The 13,669-nt window shown below is 43.5% G+C and overlaps 1 protein-coding gene across 2 annotated transcripts in view; it reads left to right on the top strand.

Annotated features, from left to right (window-relative positions):
* Window positions 1-2,934: 2,934 nt before the first annotated feature.
* The window catches only part of MCTP2 (multiple C2 and transmembrane domain containing 2), a 128,600-nt gene continuing 117,865 nt past the window's right edge, over window positions 2,935-13,669 (top strand). Inside the window, exons 1-4 of one of the 2 annotated variants that reach the window (XM_042039336.1) lie at window positions 2,935-3,243; window positions 8,280-8,372; window positions 9,007-9,181; window positions 10,660-10,738. The gene's annotated coding sequence lies outside the window, so the exon portion shown is untranslated. Of the gene's footprint in view, window positions 3,244-8,279; window positions 8,373-9,006; window positions 9,182-10,659; window positions 10,739-13,202; window positions 13,262-13,669 lie in introns of those variants that run through there. The other variant, XM_042039337.1, reaches the window with a different exon arrangement.

Below are 13,669 nucleotides of genomic sequence, written 5' to 3' on the forward strand. Positions count from 1 at the left end.
GAGCTGTGGGCTTGTGCTTCACATGCTCTGCAGGGTCTCCCAGGGGCTTAACTCCTTGTCTCATTTAGTCACCTTGTGATTTAATTTCTGGCCTCTCCCCCACCCCAAATATCACAGTACTTGGAGCTCATGCAAAGATAAGATTCCCAGATGAGATCCCGATGAAGTTCTGAGGGAAAGTGCCTGGTACCACATTGCCTAGTTCAGTTCCTCTCAAAAGTTTCTGAACATTATCCACCTTCTCACCAGGCCACTGTAAACTGAGACTGTCTTGAAAGCCAAGTTTTCAGGATATGGAATCATTTATGGAGTCTGAACAGTAACAGTGCCTCAAATGCACTTTGAGCTGAAGCTTTTGATATTTCTGTAAATCCATTTGTTATCCATCTGATTTTCAGATTCAGCATTGATTTCTTGCAGAATACAATCCTCCAAGCCATCGATCTATTGAGTATCAACTGATCACCTTTAGTGTCTCAAGCAAGCCAGAAGATTATTTCTTTGCTTTTCCTCCTGTCTTTGCCATTTCTATTGTTGACACTTAATGGCCATTCAGTAATAGGGCTACACCGCTGCACTTTTCTCATCCACTGTACCTTTTTTCTCTTCTGTCATCAGGCCTGCTCTCTCCAGTGTTTGGACCTTCCAGCTCATCTGAGGGTAAAACCTGCAGTGCAGCCACAATGGAGGAGCGTTTCTGTGCTGCTGAGACAAGGACAGCCTAAGCCCATTTGCTGCCTGCACACTGCAGGAATGGCCTTCCTTGCCAAAAATGTAGAGGTAGCCAGAAACCAGCTTTGCCAATAGCTTTGGAACCTCATGCTGGAAGATGCTTCAGGTGTGTTTCTATTTAGCTCCCTCATGTAAGAGTGGTGCTGTTCCGAGTACTATGGCATAAAGTTCCACGGTAAAGAAAGTGGAAGAAATGTGGTGACGCTAATTATATAGGCTAACAAACCTTTTTAACCTTACTTAATTTGGGTATAAAGCAATTCCTATGCAAGACAAACAAATGGAGAATCTGAGCTTTCTTTCCATAACAGCTATTTCTTTTCTGTAGAGTTCAGATGCTCTGACCATTGAAAAATAGAAATACAGTTAATAGTGAAAACATGTATTTGACACATCCACTTATACATCCAACAGAGCCCATGGCTTTCTATAACCAGAAGGAAATAAAATTCTATAACAAGGCTGTGATGTGGTTTCTCTCTGTCAGAGAGAAGCAAAGGAAGAGAGGGGAAACATTCATTTCAGGGGGAGGAGAAGGAGAGACTTCCATCAAGTCTGTCTTGTGTTGTCAACACTGGAGAGAAATATTTCATGCTTTTCTATAACTTTACTAAATCATATGGGAACATCAGGCTCTGAATAAAGAATAGCATGGAGGAAAAGAATGACTCAAAAGTCGATCTGTCTTACTGAAAGCACAGCTAAACTCTGGGCACGCACTATTCCTGAAACTGTTTTCCCTGCTCTTAAGGTTTATCCTTGAAGTCTCTGACTTGCAATAGCTATTGGAGGAAATGAATGTTGGAGTCTGCACAGGATGTTTGTAATTCTTCTAGTGGTATAAAAATAACTTTCCCAGTTTTGATTAAGTTGAGTCCTCGTAAAGATCATTTTAGGTTTTTGTAATGAAATTTGGCAAATTCCTAAAGATATTTTCTATTTAACTACCAGTCTTAGAAACAAGATTGTCAGTGTACATCACTGATATATCAGCTGTTATGAGTGATAGGCTTGTAAAGAAGCAGTGTTTTCCTTCATTCTTAGTGTTGTAATTTTAAAAATCAGTGTAGTAATCTTCACTTTTAGATTACACTTCATTCTTTGCTCTGGATTTTCCTTTTTTTTTTTTTTTTTGAAGTTCAGACTCTTAAAGGAAGTTTATTTCCTTCTGGAAATATGACACTTTGATCCTTTAAATAAAATAGTCCTAGATTTCATTTCTCTGAAAAATAGTGGGACAAATTTGATAACCATGCAAATTTTCACTATTTCTTCTAAAAGCACAAAAAGTGGTGGTTGTGCAAGAATTGCTCTTTGGATAGGCCACAAATTAGAGCCAGTCTGTAAGATTTAAGAAGGTTTATGCTGTATCAGACTTTCTCAGCATTTCCACTCCCTCTCACAAAGGTTTAAATGTATGTAAAATACAGCCATGTGAAATATTCATAAAGGCAAAAGAAGCAGTAGCCCATGTGGGTTTGTTTCCCATGCATTGAGAACCAAGAAAGGGAAATGTTTTCACCTTGCACCATTTTTAGGCAGAAAAATTCAACCCAAATATTAATAAACAATTTTTAGAAAGGAAATTTTCCTCAGGTGGGAAGTGATTTGCTTTGTAAGAATCCCCACCTGACCTAGTTAATCTGCTCTGTCTTTGGGAACCAGGGCAAGACCAGCAATTCTATTGAGAAGGTGTGAGCTGAGGAAACCATAATGAACCCTATGACATGACCAGTGAGGTCCTCCCCATAGAGCTGAGATACTGGAAAATACTCCTGTTCCCAGGTGATCCAGGTCACATCTCAGTGCTGGAAGTGGTTACCCCATTGGAAGCTCTGGCAGAGGGAGTTGATCCCAGGTGGGCTGAGCTGAGTGAGTAGCAAGGTGCAGGAGCATCTGAAGGGAGCTGAGGGGGAGGCAGAGTCCCCTTCTGCTGACCAGACCTATAAAATGAGTGTTTAAAAGGCTGTTGATGCTCAAATTCGCTTTCACAGCTACAGAGGAGAAGGGTTCAGGCAAACCTGATTGTCAGCTTGTGTCAGCCAAAATAGCCACTCAAATTTATGCAACCAGTTCAGGTTTTTCCAAGTGATGCAAAACCAGGCAAAGTGGGAGAGTCTTGCCGAAACCCAGGGTTTCCAGAGCTGAATGAAAAGCAGAACTCACAGGCCAGGCTATTTGGGAAGAATCTTGTGAGAACTCTGGGAGAAGAAAAGGCTCTGGAATAGTCTTTTGTCTCCTGAGAATGCAATTGTTTAGCAAAAGGCGGTGAAGGGGGCAGGAAGATCCGTGTTGGGTGCTTGAGTACAGGATGAGAGGGAGTGGGAGGGTAACCTTAAAGGCATCTCCTAATTAATGAAGTTCAACTGCACCAGTATGAAAAGGCGCTGTAATGTTTTGCACTAACTCCCCATGTGCTGTCCCAGAGCAGTGGAGCTCTCTGTTCCTGCATGTCCCCCCATGTCCTGGATGCTTGAAGCTGTGTCCTCTCCCTTCTGCCAGGTGGAACAGGTAAGTGTTTGGGTGCTGAATACATGCTCATTTCAGGGTTTTGGTTTTTTTTGCTCAGAGTACCTTTGCTTTTCCATCAGGATTATATCAGTCTTGGAATGTGTCTTCCCCATCTAGTTATGGAACATTCTGGAGTATTGGCCACAGGCAGAGAATTGGTGTAAGGGGAGCCAGGCTGGGCATGGAAAATATTTCAGGGATTGCCCAGAGAATATTGCTCACTTTTGGAGGGTTTGGTACCATTATGGGCATGGACCTTTAGAGTCTCTATTCTAATGTGGCATAAGGGTCTGTTTTCAGGGACTATCTACTATTTTTACCCAGTTACTATCTTCATGTTTAAAATATCTTCCTGTTAAAGGAATCTAGAAGAAGATAAAATATTCTTGATGTTTTTAGCTGATGTTTTTCTGCAGAACTCTGTTTTCTATAGCTTGTGATCTCCTATGAAATTGATGTAGGTTGGTCCTAAGGTACCAAGGGCATTTTGTGGCATCTGGGATAGCAAGTAAAAATTGTGGACATCCCTCTGGATTGTTCTACTATTCTAGGGTTGCTTTTGACTGCAAATCTTCTTTCCTATACTAAATTTTAAGGTGTTTACTGGTGGTAGGGTGAAGAACTTGTACTTTACAAGCAAACAAATATCTGTTTCCTTTTCCCAGTACATACCCCCTTTCTCCCCATGGCTGCCTCTCTAACTCTCCAATTTACTTGCATGTTTTCAAAATAAGAGTCTGGAAGGATTCCCAGTTTGCTCCACTTAGGCATCATTGCAATTATAATTTCACATTTGGCCTTCAGCAGAACACAGTGTCTCATCTCTTAGAAAGGAATATTCATAGGAAAACAAATAAAAGCACTCACCAGCTGGTGCCTGGTGAATTATACTGTTCGAAGTTCAAGGATATTGAGTATAGTACGTGCTGATTGGCATTTATGTGGATGTTTGACTGGCATCATTTGACTCTTTCTAGCACTAAATTCAGGCAGATATACACCAGTGTAGTTTTTGTTCTGCGGTGTGAAAAAGATGTTTAAGTTCCCATCAACTTGTTCCCAGTAGAGACTTGATTTGCAAATGGTCTGTGTTGGTTCCTCTCTTCCTTGATCCCACAGAATTGCTCTCTTTAGTCCTTCATAAAACATAGGTGGAGGCAGGCTGTAGCAGCAGCTGGCTGCCAGGAATGCCTCGACTGCTGTGTGATTCCAGCAAGGAGGAGATGTGGTGTGATTTGCTTGCCTGCTGTAAGCCCTTAACCTATTTTGTTACTGCTGGACAATTCTCCCCCTTTCCTCCTCCTCCTCCTCTCCCATCACCCAGAAAGTGGCTTGAAAAACTGCACAGGAGGGTTAAAAGGAAAGTAAAATGCTCTGGTGTTTTTCCCTGGTGTAAGAGGAGTCGTGTCACAACTTCCTTCATCGGCTGCTAGATCACAGCTTGCAACATGGAAATGCTGTCTGTGGTGAAAGAAAGTTTTAAAAGTTAACATGAGGGATTACTTTCCCCAGAACCTTGGGCGATTTGGAGCCCTGGTTTCCGCTGAACTAGACAAACAATGGAATTGCATCAGTCGTCTCCAGGATTTAGTAAAAATAAGATATTTTGGTGCTAAGGCTGCACTGCAGTAGTCGTAAAAATCCTGGGTTTTGAACAACCAAATCTCTCCCAACATGGCTGCTTAGTCTTTCTCAACACTAAATTATTTGCATCAATTGGAGACTTATAAAGAAAATTAACAACAAGATGCTTAAAAGATACATAATTTTGAAACATCTTGCCGTGTGACTTATAGAAATGCCATAAAAATTCATACATTATGCTATGCATTACAAAACCCTGTAAAACACCCACACTCAACAGGTTGTTTTTCTCCTCTGTTTTCTTTTGCTGTATCTTAGTTCTATGTATTGAGGATGGTAAATGTACAGACATAATTGGGTTTGGCCATTCTGCACTAAAACCTTCATTCATATCCCTATGCAAAGCAGAATATGCCTTTATTCCCAATTTATTGATGCCTGCCTATCTCTTATCAGCTGTGCTGAAGCTGGATGTATAAAGCACCTGGCTGTCAGCTCTGGCTGTTACCTAGAAACATCACTCAACTTTTAGTGCTCATTCACCCACCTGGTCCCTAGGTTTATATTTAAAACCTTTTGGGTTTATCAGGGAGGCAGGCTCAAAATACTTGTGTTATACATATTTATTTTATATCAGCCCCAAACTGCTAAGACAAGAATTAGGTGGTGTTTTTTCAGGCTGCAGTGCCATAAATCTCCAGACTGGCTCTTGTAGTTTATCTGGGCTGAATAGCTGTGGTGATCTTCCATAAACAACTCAGACATGTGGAAGATGAATTTTAACAAGTGCTCTCAAAGCTAAGTGCTACCTCTTGCTTCTACACCTCAAATTCACCCATTTTTTATTTTTATGTTATATCAGAGGCTGCTCTGTGCTTTTTTCCCCCCTAATTATCTACACTCAAGCTGAATTCTGTCAAACTCAGAGGAAAGGGAACATAGCTGTGTACACAGAGGTGGGATTTCCACCTGGCCTGACTTACGCAAGGGTTTAAACTCCCAGTCAAACACCTGGGCTTTTAAAGAGGAGGGATTTGAAACTTGTGCCTAGGGATTGTTTCATTTGGCTTTGCCTGTGCAAAAGGCTTTTGTGTTTCATGCCTTCTCTGTAAAATGCTCAACCTTGTTCTAGGAAAGGCTCCAAAGTAAATTAGAGCAGCCCCAGGGGCTGTTTTAAATCATAGCAGCTGAGGCCTTACCCCAGCACTTCACGCTCCACCCTGTGTCTCTTCCACCAACACTCTCTATAGTAACCTCAGATCTTCACCTTTTCACAGAGAGAACTCTTTGCTTTGCATCACTGATAGGTTTTCCTAGGTAGGCTGGGAAATCGTCAGATCTGATTCACAGCAAGCCAAGAGAATGAGAAGTAGAGCCCACTGGCCTTGCTGGGAAACAGTCAGTCACCAGTTACTGTAGTTCAGTATTCCTGTTTATATTCTGGAGCACGCAGACTGGCGAAGTAGGAAAAACACAGCTAGAATAATTGCTCCTGGGTATTGAGCTTTCATTTACAAACATAACCACTCCTGAAGCTGCGACAATTTCCCTGAACTTCCAGCATTGTGCAATTGCCCCTATGCCTTCTGTCGGGTTTCCACTTTCCTCAGCTCTGACAAATACTGGTCCCTGACAGAGGCAGGGCAGGGAAATTGATGGATCAGTGGAATGATCCAGTACCAACAAATCCATAGTTACAAAAATAGGCAGTTATTCTCATCATTTCCTGACACAATTTCCTGCCCTCCTCTCAGGCTGTTCTGAAGATTGCCTGGATGACAGACCTGCTTTGAAGCCTGTCAACCCCCTCTGCAGAACACCTCTCCTGTTAGGAATTGCTGTCTTGGAGAACAATGGCTGGGAGCAGGGTGAGGGGCTGTGCTGTGCTGTGCTAGTAGCCTTTGATCACACCTGGCATGTGTCCAAACGGGGCCTGCTTGTGGGCACTGCTGGGTTTTAGCATTTCTGATCATATCACACTGAAGTATAGGAACTGTGCTTTGCTTGGGGAGTTTTATTATCGTTCCTACAGATTTAGTCATCTCCAGCCTTCTTGGAGCCACTCAGAACAGGAGAGGGATGTAGGGACTAGAGATGCTCCTAAACGAAGTAGTTAGGACATGTCTGCAGCAGCCAAGGGAGGAAAGTGAACGAGTTTAATTAACAGGGTTCTGATAGTGCAGTTTATTTTGACAGAAGAGGATTAATGAGATCTCACAGCTGCAGCCCTGCCGACAGGTCTGTGTGTGATAATGTTTGGCACGGGGGCAGTGTGCAGATGGAATCGGTAACCTCCTCGGCAAGTGCAGCTGTCCATGCATGGGAAGCATGATAGGCTTTAACAATTCCATCAAGACCCTTAGGGATCTATCTACTGGTGGCTCTAAGGATGTATGTGACACTTGGCCTGGCTTTGCAGGCTTGTCACCTTTAGCTTGTCATTCTCAAACTGTGTTAGGTTTAGTTATGATAGCTCTCAGCTCACCTTCGGTAATTTCTGGGTCTCTAATATTAAAAAGTAATTGAATTTAAAAGACTAAAGAGTCCATAGGTCAGTGTTCTGTAAAACAAAGTCTGTCTATTTGCTCTTGGGATAGCACTTGGAGAGCAACAGTAGGTGAGGCTCTAAGTAGATCTGTGGCCATGCCTACATGTGAATACTTGTTCTGATCCAGGAACTTTAATATTGAACAACTCATTCAACATCTAGGAGTATGTGCAAGACTAATATCCCTTCGTGTCAGTAGTTCTATGTTATTCTGATTAAACAATGCACTGGAAATATCTATTACCAACAGGGATGGGATCTGCTGTGCTCCAGTTCCAGGCTATGGATTTCAGCTTAGTGAGAGTTTTGTGCTATAATAAAGTGATAACCCCCCCCAAAACATGAAGAGTAGCAAAAATAAAAAAGCAAGTAGCTATTTTTCCTGAGTCAGTTGTGGGGAATATAAAGCTCGGGGTTTAGCTATCAATTATTAGAAAACATAGTTGAAAACTCTGCTGTGTTAAAACCTGTGTGTGTAACTATCTTCCTTCAGCTACCCCAGACCACAATTTATGAACAAATGCCAGTTCCAACAGGCATGGTTCAAGGTGGGAAAATACTCTGTTGAATGTGCATTTTTCTGAAAATGGACATAAAGGAAAATAATGCCTTACTTGGTAGAGTCTGGAAGAGAGTAAAACTCATTCTTACATTCACTCCAAGCCCCGTGCTCTGTTTTCTAGATCCACAACTAAGTCTGGAACACACTATTAATCTCTAGTTTGTATTTGTATCTTCTTCCCAGGAGGATCCCTTTGTGAGAAAGCAGGGGTAATGGTACACCAATAATCAGCTTTTAATAACTCTGTACTTGAAGGAATGGGGAGAGGATATTCAGGGAAAATTTTACAAAAATATTGAAAGACTGTTTTTTTTTCTTTTTTTTTTTTTTTCATTTTTCCAGCCATGTGTTCATAACTTATTGGCATTGCCCAGATCCTCCACAGCTTGTGAGGTGCCAACCTCACCTATTCCAAGGACCAAATGTCTCACTCTGGTAAGAGCTTGGGGCTGGGAGCTGCAAGCACCAGGGGCCAGTTTTCCTTTTTCAAGAAGTACAAGCACAAAACCCAAACCAAACTCATCATTTCCTCCCCTACCAAACACTTTGATATTACTGGAAGGATCAAAATTTCATATTTTGTTCCTGACTGTCACTGGTTTGTCACCTAACCCTGAGCCAACCATCAAACAGAAACTTTGCTCGTATCAGCCTTTTTTCTGACAATACTTCTGAGATGCATGAGGATGCATTGATTAATGCAGGTAAATTCCTTGGAGATTCCTGGATACAATCCCTTATTTAAATAATCCCTTATTTAAATCCCTGATTACACTTTTGTTCTACAAGTTGTCAGCTGGTCTCAGGAGCCCACAGATCCACTGCTCAGCTCTGCTCTACTCTTGGGATGAATCAGAAGCTGAATTTTCAAATGCTCTAAAAGCTCATTGTTTGCACAAGAAACAGTCCCCAGCATTGCTCCTCAATGGATTGTCAGGAAAACGACTGCATAGATTCTGAATTATAACTTCTGTCACAAAATACAGCCTGTTTAAATGGCTTTTAAAAGCTAATAATGAATCCTGAGTGGTTGAAACAATTGTCTCACATCTTTGTTCTTTCTCACCAGGTACAGCTGATGGAAATGTTGTCAGTGCTGTTCAAATGGTGAAGCTGCACACAAACACAGGCATGGGATTGAACAAGAGAGAAGAGGAAGCTTGAGGCTGTGATGGTTTCATTTCTTTGAAGTTTAAGCTCAGGTTTGCCCATGTGGCATTTCCTCAGTTCAGACAAAAAAAATGGTTAGTGACATTTCAGAGCAGAGAATCCAGCCCTAAAGAATGTATCACGCATTTAAGTGATAAGGTGAATCATAGTGATGTTAAGTGGGATTAAAAATATCTGGTTTTTCAAGGTAACCTGTTGGAGCTGAAAGCGAGTAGTCAAGCCATAACTAATTATCATTATTTATTTATTAATTCCAGACTAGCAATGTGCTTAAGTCTCCTAAAGTCTTGAGTGCATTTATTTGTGCAATTGCACAGAAAGGCTTAAACCTTGCAGTTGGCTTAGTTTGTGTTCTGGGAATGGCTGAACACTCAAAGACCTGGAGAGCAAGCACACCCTTGGTCCTGCTCCAAATTCTGCCTGTAAACCAGGTGCTCAGCTGAAAGGAAAATGAGCTGCAACTTAAGGACTTGTAATTCTGTGTCTCGGGGTCACCAGGTCTCTGGGACCCACTTGTCCAAAAGAAATAAGACATAACTCTTGCAGGAGATTTCACTTTGGGGCTTTGAAAAGTCTTTATCAGTTGCATACCTGAGAGGGGTTGTGTCCCAGGCTCAGAAATATCCCAAGCAATCTGTCAAGCCAAGCGCTGTAAACACATCAGTAAAGCTGGTGGTGAACAGGTGGGTGCAAACAGAACAGCTCAAAATCCTGATAAGGCCATCTTCAAAGCTTCTGGTGGTGCTTCCAGTGAACACCTTCTACTTGTAGGTGAGATAAGAGGAGGAATTACTGACAAGCTTTTAACTTGATTGAGCTCCAAAGACTTGTTACGAGATACACTACCAGTGAGGTCAGGAAAAGGAGTTTTAACCTACATAGCAGGGAAATTTAGGTTAGATATACAGAAGAAATTCTTTCCTGTGAGGGTGATGAGGCCCTGGCACAGGGTGCCCTGAGAATCTGTGACTGCCCCATGCCTGGCAGTGTCCAAGGCCAGTGTTGAAGTGGATGGAGCATTGAGCCACTGGGTCTCGTTAGAGCTGTCCCTGCCCAGGGCATGGGGCTGGAATTAGGTGAGCTTTAAGGTCCCTTTCAGCCCAAACCATTATATGACTGTTTTCTTCTGTGATTTGATCTCCCTGTGCCCCTGTGCTCTCATGTCGCTTCCTCATAATCCTGAAGAAGTGCTGCTGCAAATAGGCTGTGCAGAGGGGTGGGCTGGATATTAAAGCTTCACTTGCTGCCTCTCTGAAAGGTTGAAGCTGAACCTGTAATTAGGAAAGGAGCTAAAGCCATTATTTTCAGCAGCCTCACATGGATCTACATTGGCCAGCTTTTGGTAAAGGCTGATTAGGTCATTTTTTCTTTCAGCAGTCAGAATACAGGGTGAGAAAATGCAGGCAAGGAAGAAAAGTTGCGATTTTTTTTCTTTGCTGAGAAGACAGCTCTTCTTTCCCTTCTGAGAAAATGAGATATTCACACAAAAGATGAGTAGGATTTGATAACGCCAACTATGGTTCTTAATTATATATTTTCTCTTCCCTCACAGGAATTGATAATGACATCCTTAATAAAATCCAGAAGAAAAACACTTGTGTGCATGAACAGAAAGTGTACAGTGGCTCCTTGTGAGTATGGAAAGCTAACAAGAAATCTTGTTTAGATATACACATTTAAATTTCTCATGCTGAAATGCTTCTGTTTGCTGTATTTTTTACTGAGCCTTTTTTATTTTTTGACAATGTGTTCTACAGGGGGATTTAATTAGTGCTCATCTTTAAGTCATACTTAATAACTTACTGCTATAATAATGCATATCTTGCCTCTCGATGATGTCAGATTACATTGGATATGTTCATAGAATACCCTCACATTGATGTTTTTGTGACATTTACAAAGTTTCACATTTCCCCTTCTCTTCCCCTTAGCCTGCCAGTGATGTAAAGTTCCTATCCCAAGCATCTTCCCAGTACTCTCCTCCCTTTCTTTTCTTGGTTAGCAGTGAAGTAACAAAGAACTTGATATTCAGCATTCTGCAGCCTTATCAGCATCCTTAATACAGTTACATGATGCCTAAGACAAGAAAATTTCTCAAGCTAATGTTTTGCAGAGCCCATATTTGGGTAATCTTGTAACAGTTAATCAATTTATCTCTTTATTGCCACTAAGTCGTGGCAAGCTTTTCTCATTTGGGTGGATATTGGCTATGAGAATTTAATTTCAGTATCTCTTTCTACTGTTGCATCTAAGGATCACTGTTTTATTTTGGCAGAGGCACACACAAGCTGCTTCCCTTTGTTACTCCAGAAATCAGCAGCCACCTTTATTAGATTGCCTTTGGACATGTTTACAGTTTTTTCCTCTCTTGGCTGCAGCCCTTGATAAAACATGCACAGAACTCTATTTGATACACATTTTGTGGGATCACACACCTAAAAGAAAAGTATTTTAAAGACTCTTTTGCTTTAGTTCTAAACTTATCTAATTACCTGGAGCTGATATTTTTCTTGGTTTAGATGAAAGGAAGACAAAAACATTAGTGGCATAAGCTTGCCTTCTTCTCTGTTTTCAGCTGAGGTTGTTGATTAGTTTTCTGTTCTCAGCCAACTTCCCCTTAGATTTTTGATTGCATGAGCAGAGTAAAACTGTCCTATTCAGCATTTACACATACTTTGTGAAGGTTTCTGCACTTTAGGAGTTGCTGTATACTTATAACACTGTCTGCAGTAATCAGTGCTGTTGTTGAGCATGTGCTGGAACATCAGGATCTGGCCATTCAAACATGACCTTTAAGTCAGGAGGCAAAATAAAGCATTGCCAGTTTTTTTTCCTGTTCCTCTAAAATTGCTCACGTGTTCAAGCAATAATCTCCCTGATGTCCTGAACTGATGGCTCCTGGTCCTCATTTTGTGGATCCATATGGAACTGTGCATAGGTGTGAATTCTTCATCTCCAGATCTTGTTGAAAGGATTGGAGTAATGGCTTTTATGTATGAATAATCGTTTTTATTTGATTGTTAGTGAACAATTCTTTGCACTGTGACAAACCCTTACCACATGTCCATGACAATTTCTGTTTTGCAATGGCACAGTGTGGTTGCACCACCAAGTTTCACTCAATGGTGAGAGATGGGTGTCACTACGTCAGCTACGCTCGTAGACAAGGTGTAATTTCTGATCAGAATGATATGCATGGAATGTAAATATGTTCCATCACCAAGCTTGTCTTTCCCCATCTCGTTGCTCTGCACCTCCTGTAGTGATACCACACTCAAGGGAAGTTGGACACTGCAGGTGGGAGTGGTGGCTGGGTGAGCTCCCCGGGAAGGCGTGTGACCCGGGGTGCTCCAGAAACAACCTGGCACTGCAGGTGCTTTTGGGAGGTGTTTGCCTTTCCACGCTGTGGCAAACTCATGAAGAAACATGCGTAGGACCATGTTTCGGCTGCAGCCATGCCAGGTAAGCATGTCACCTTACCCAATCCTGCCTCAGTTTCCTTGCCTGGAACGCGGCTGCAGTCCTTGGCTCCCTCGTCAGGCACCTGGAGATGCTGCCAATAAAACGTGTTGGGAGATGCAGCCAAGAACAAGTGTTACGTGGCAGCAGTGCTGCTGTTGATTATATTTCCCTTGGCCTGTCGCCATTCCCATAGCTTCCTTCCTAGCTCCACCCTCACCCAGGGCTCTCCAGGGCAGTGCTGCCAGTCCCCTGCCCTCTTCCACCACCATTCCCGATGTCCCTGGGGTTTTGGGTTTGGTGGGAGTGGGCGGTGGGAGTTCGGTGCTTTGCTCTTGGTGTGGAGTGGGCGGGCAGGATGCAGGTCCGAGAGGGGATGGTGATGCTCCGAGCCATAGGACCCGAGGAGGGACGCTCCAAGGGGATGCCCCAGGAGGATGCCCAGGGGAAGCAGTGCGGAGCGGATGCCGGCGGGGGCGGGTTGCGGGAAGCCCCGGAGGTTCGGGGGCGGGCGGAGCGCGCAGGGAGGCGCCGGCGGCGGCACCGCCCCGGCAGGCGGGAGGGGACGGGGACGGGCGGCGGTGACAGCGGGCACAGGCACACGTGCCCGCCCGGGAGCGGGCAGCGGAGCGAGTCCCGGCGGCGGGAGGCGATGGGCGGCTGCGGGCGCGGCGCGGCCCCGGCCCGGCCGGCAGGTAAAGGGACCGCGCTCCGTCCTCCCTGTGCGCCGCGGGGAGCTGGACAGGGCAGCCCGGCGCGTTCGGGCCGGGTGCTTGTATAGTTTGGGGTTTTTGTTTTGTTGTTTGTTTGGTTTTTTGGGTTTTTTTTTTTTGAGATCTGGCGGGTTTCGCCCGTTTTCTGCCATCTCAGTTGCTCCCGCTGTTTCGCTGTTCGTGCATCCCCAGGCACCCCGCAGAACTAACTTTGCCGTGGGAGGCTCGGGGTTACTTCGCTTTTTCCTGCGTGTCGCTTTAGTGATGCTGCTCCAGGGACTCGCACCTTGTGTGAATAATTCTTTTTCTTGCCGTTGGCGTGAGAAATTCTCTCCTTCCTCAGCCAACTCTCACTGAACCGATGCATCCCCATGTGCACTTGCTGACTGA

Source organism: Corvus kubaryi, unplaced genomic scaffold, assembly GCF_017639235.1.
Source record: "Corvus kubaryi isolate FWS band 111438036 unplaced genomic scaffold, C.kubaryi_AGA036_p1.0 37394, whole genome shotgun sequence".
In the NCBI taxonomy this organism is placed as follows: domain Eukaryota; kingdom Metazoa; phylum Chordata; class Aves; order Passeriformes; family Corvidae; genus Corvus; species Corvus kubaryi.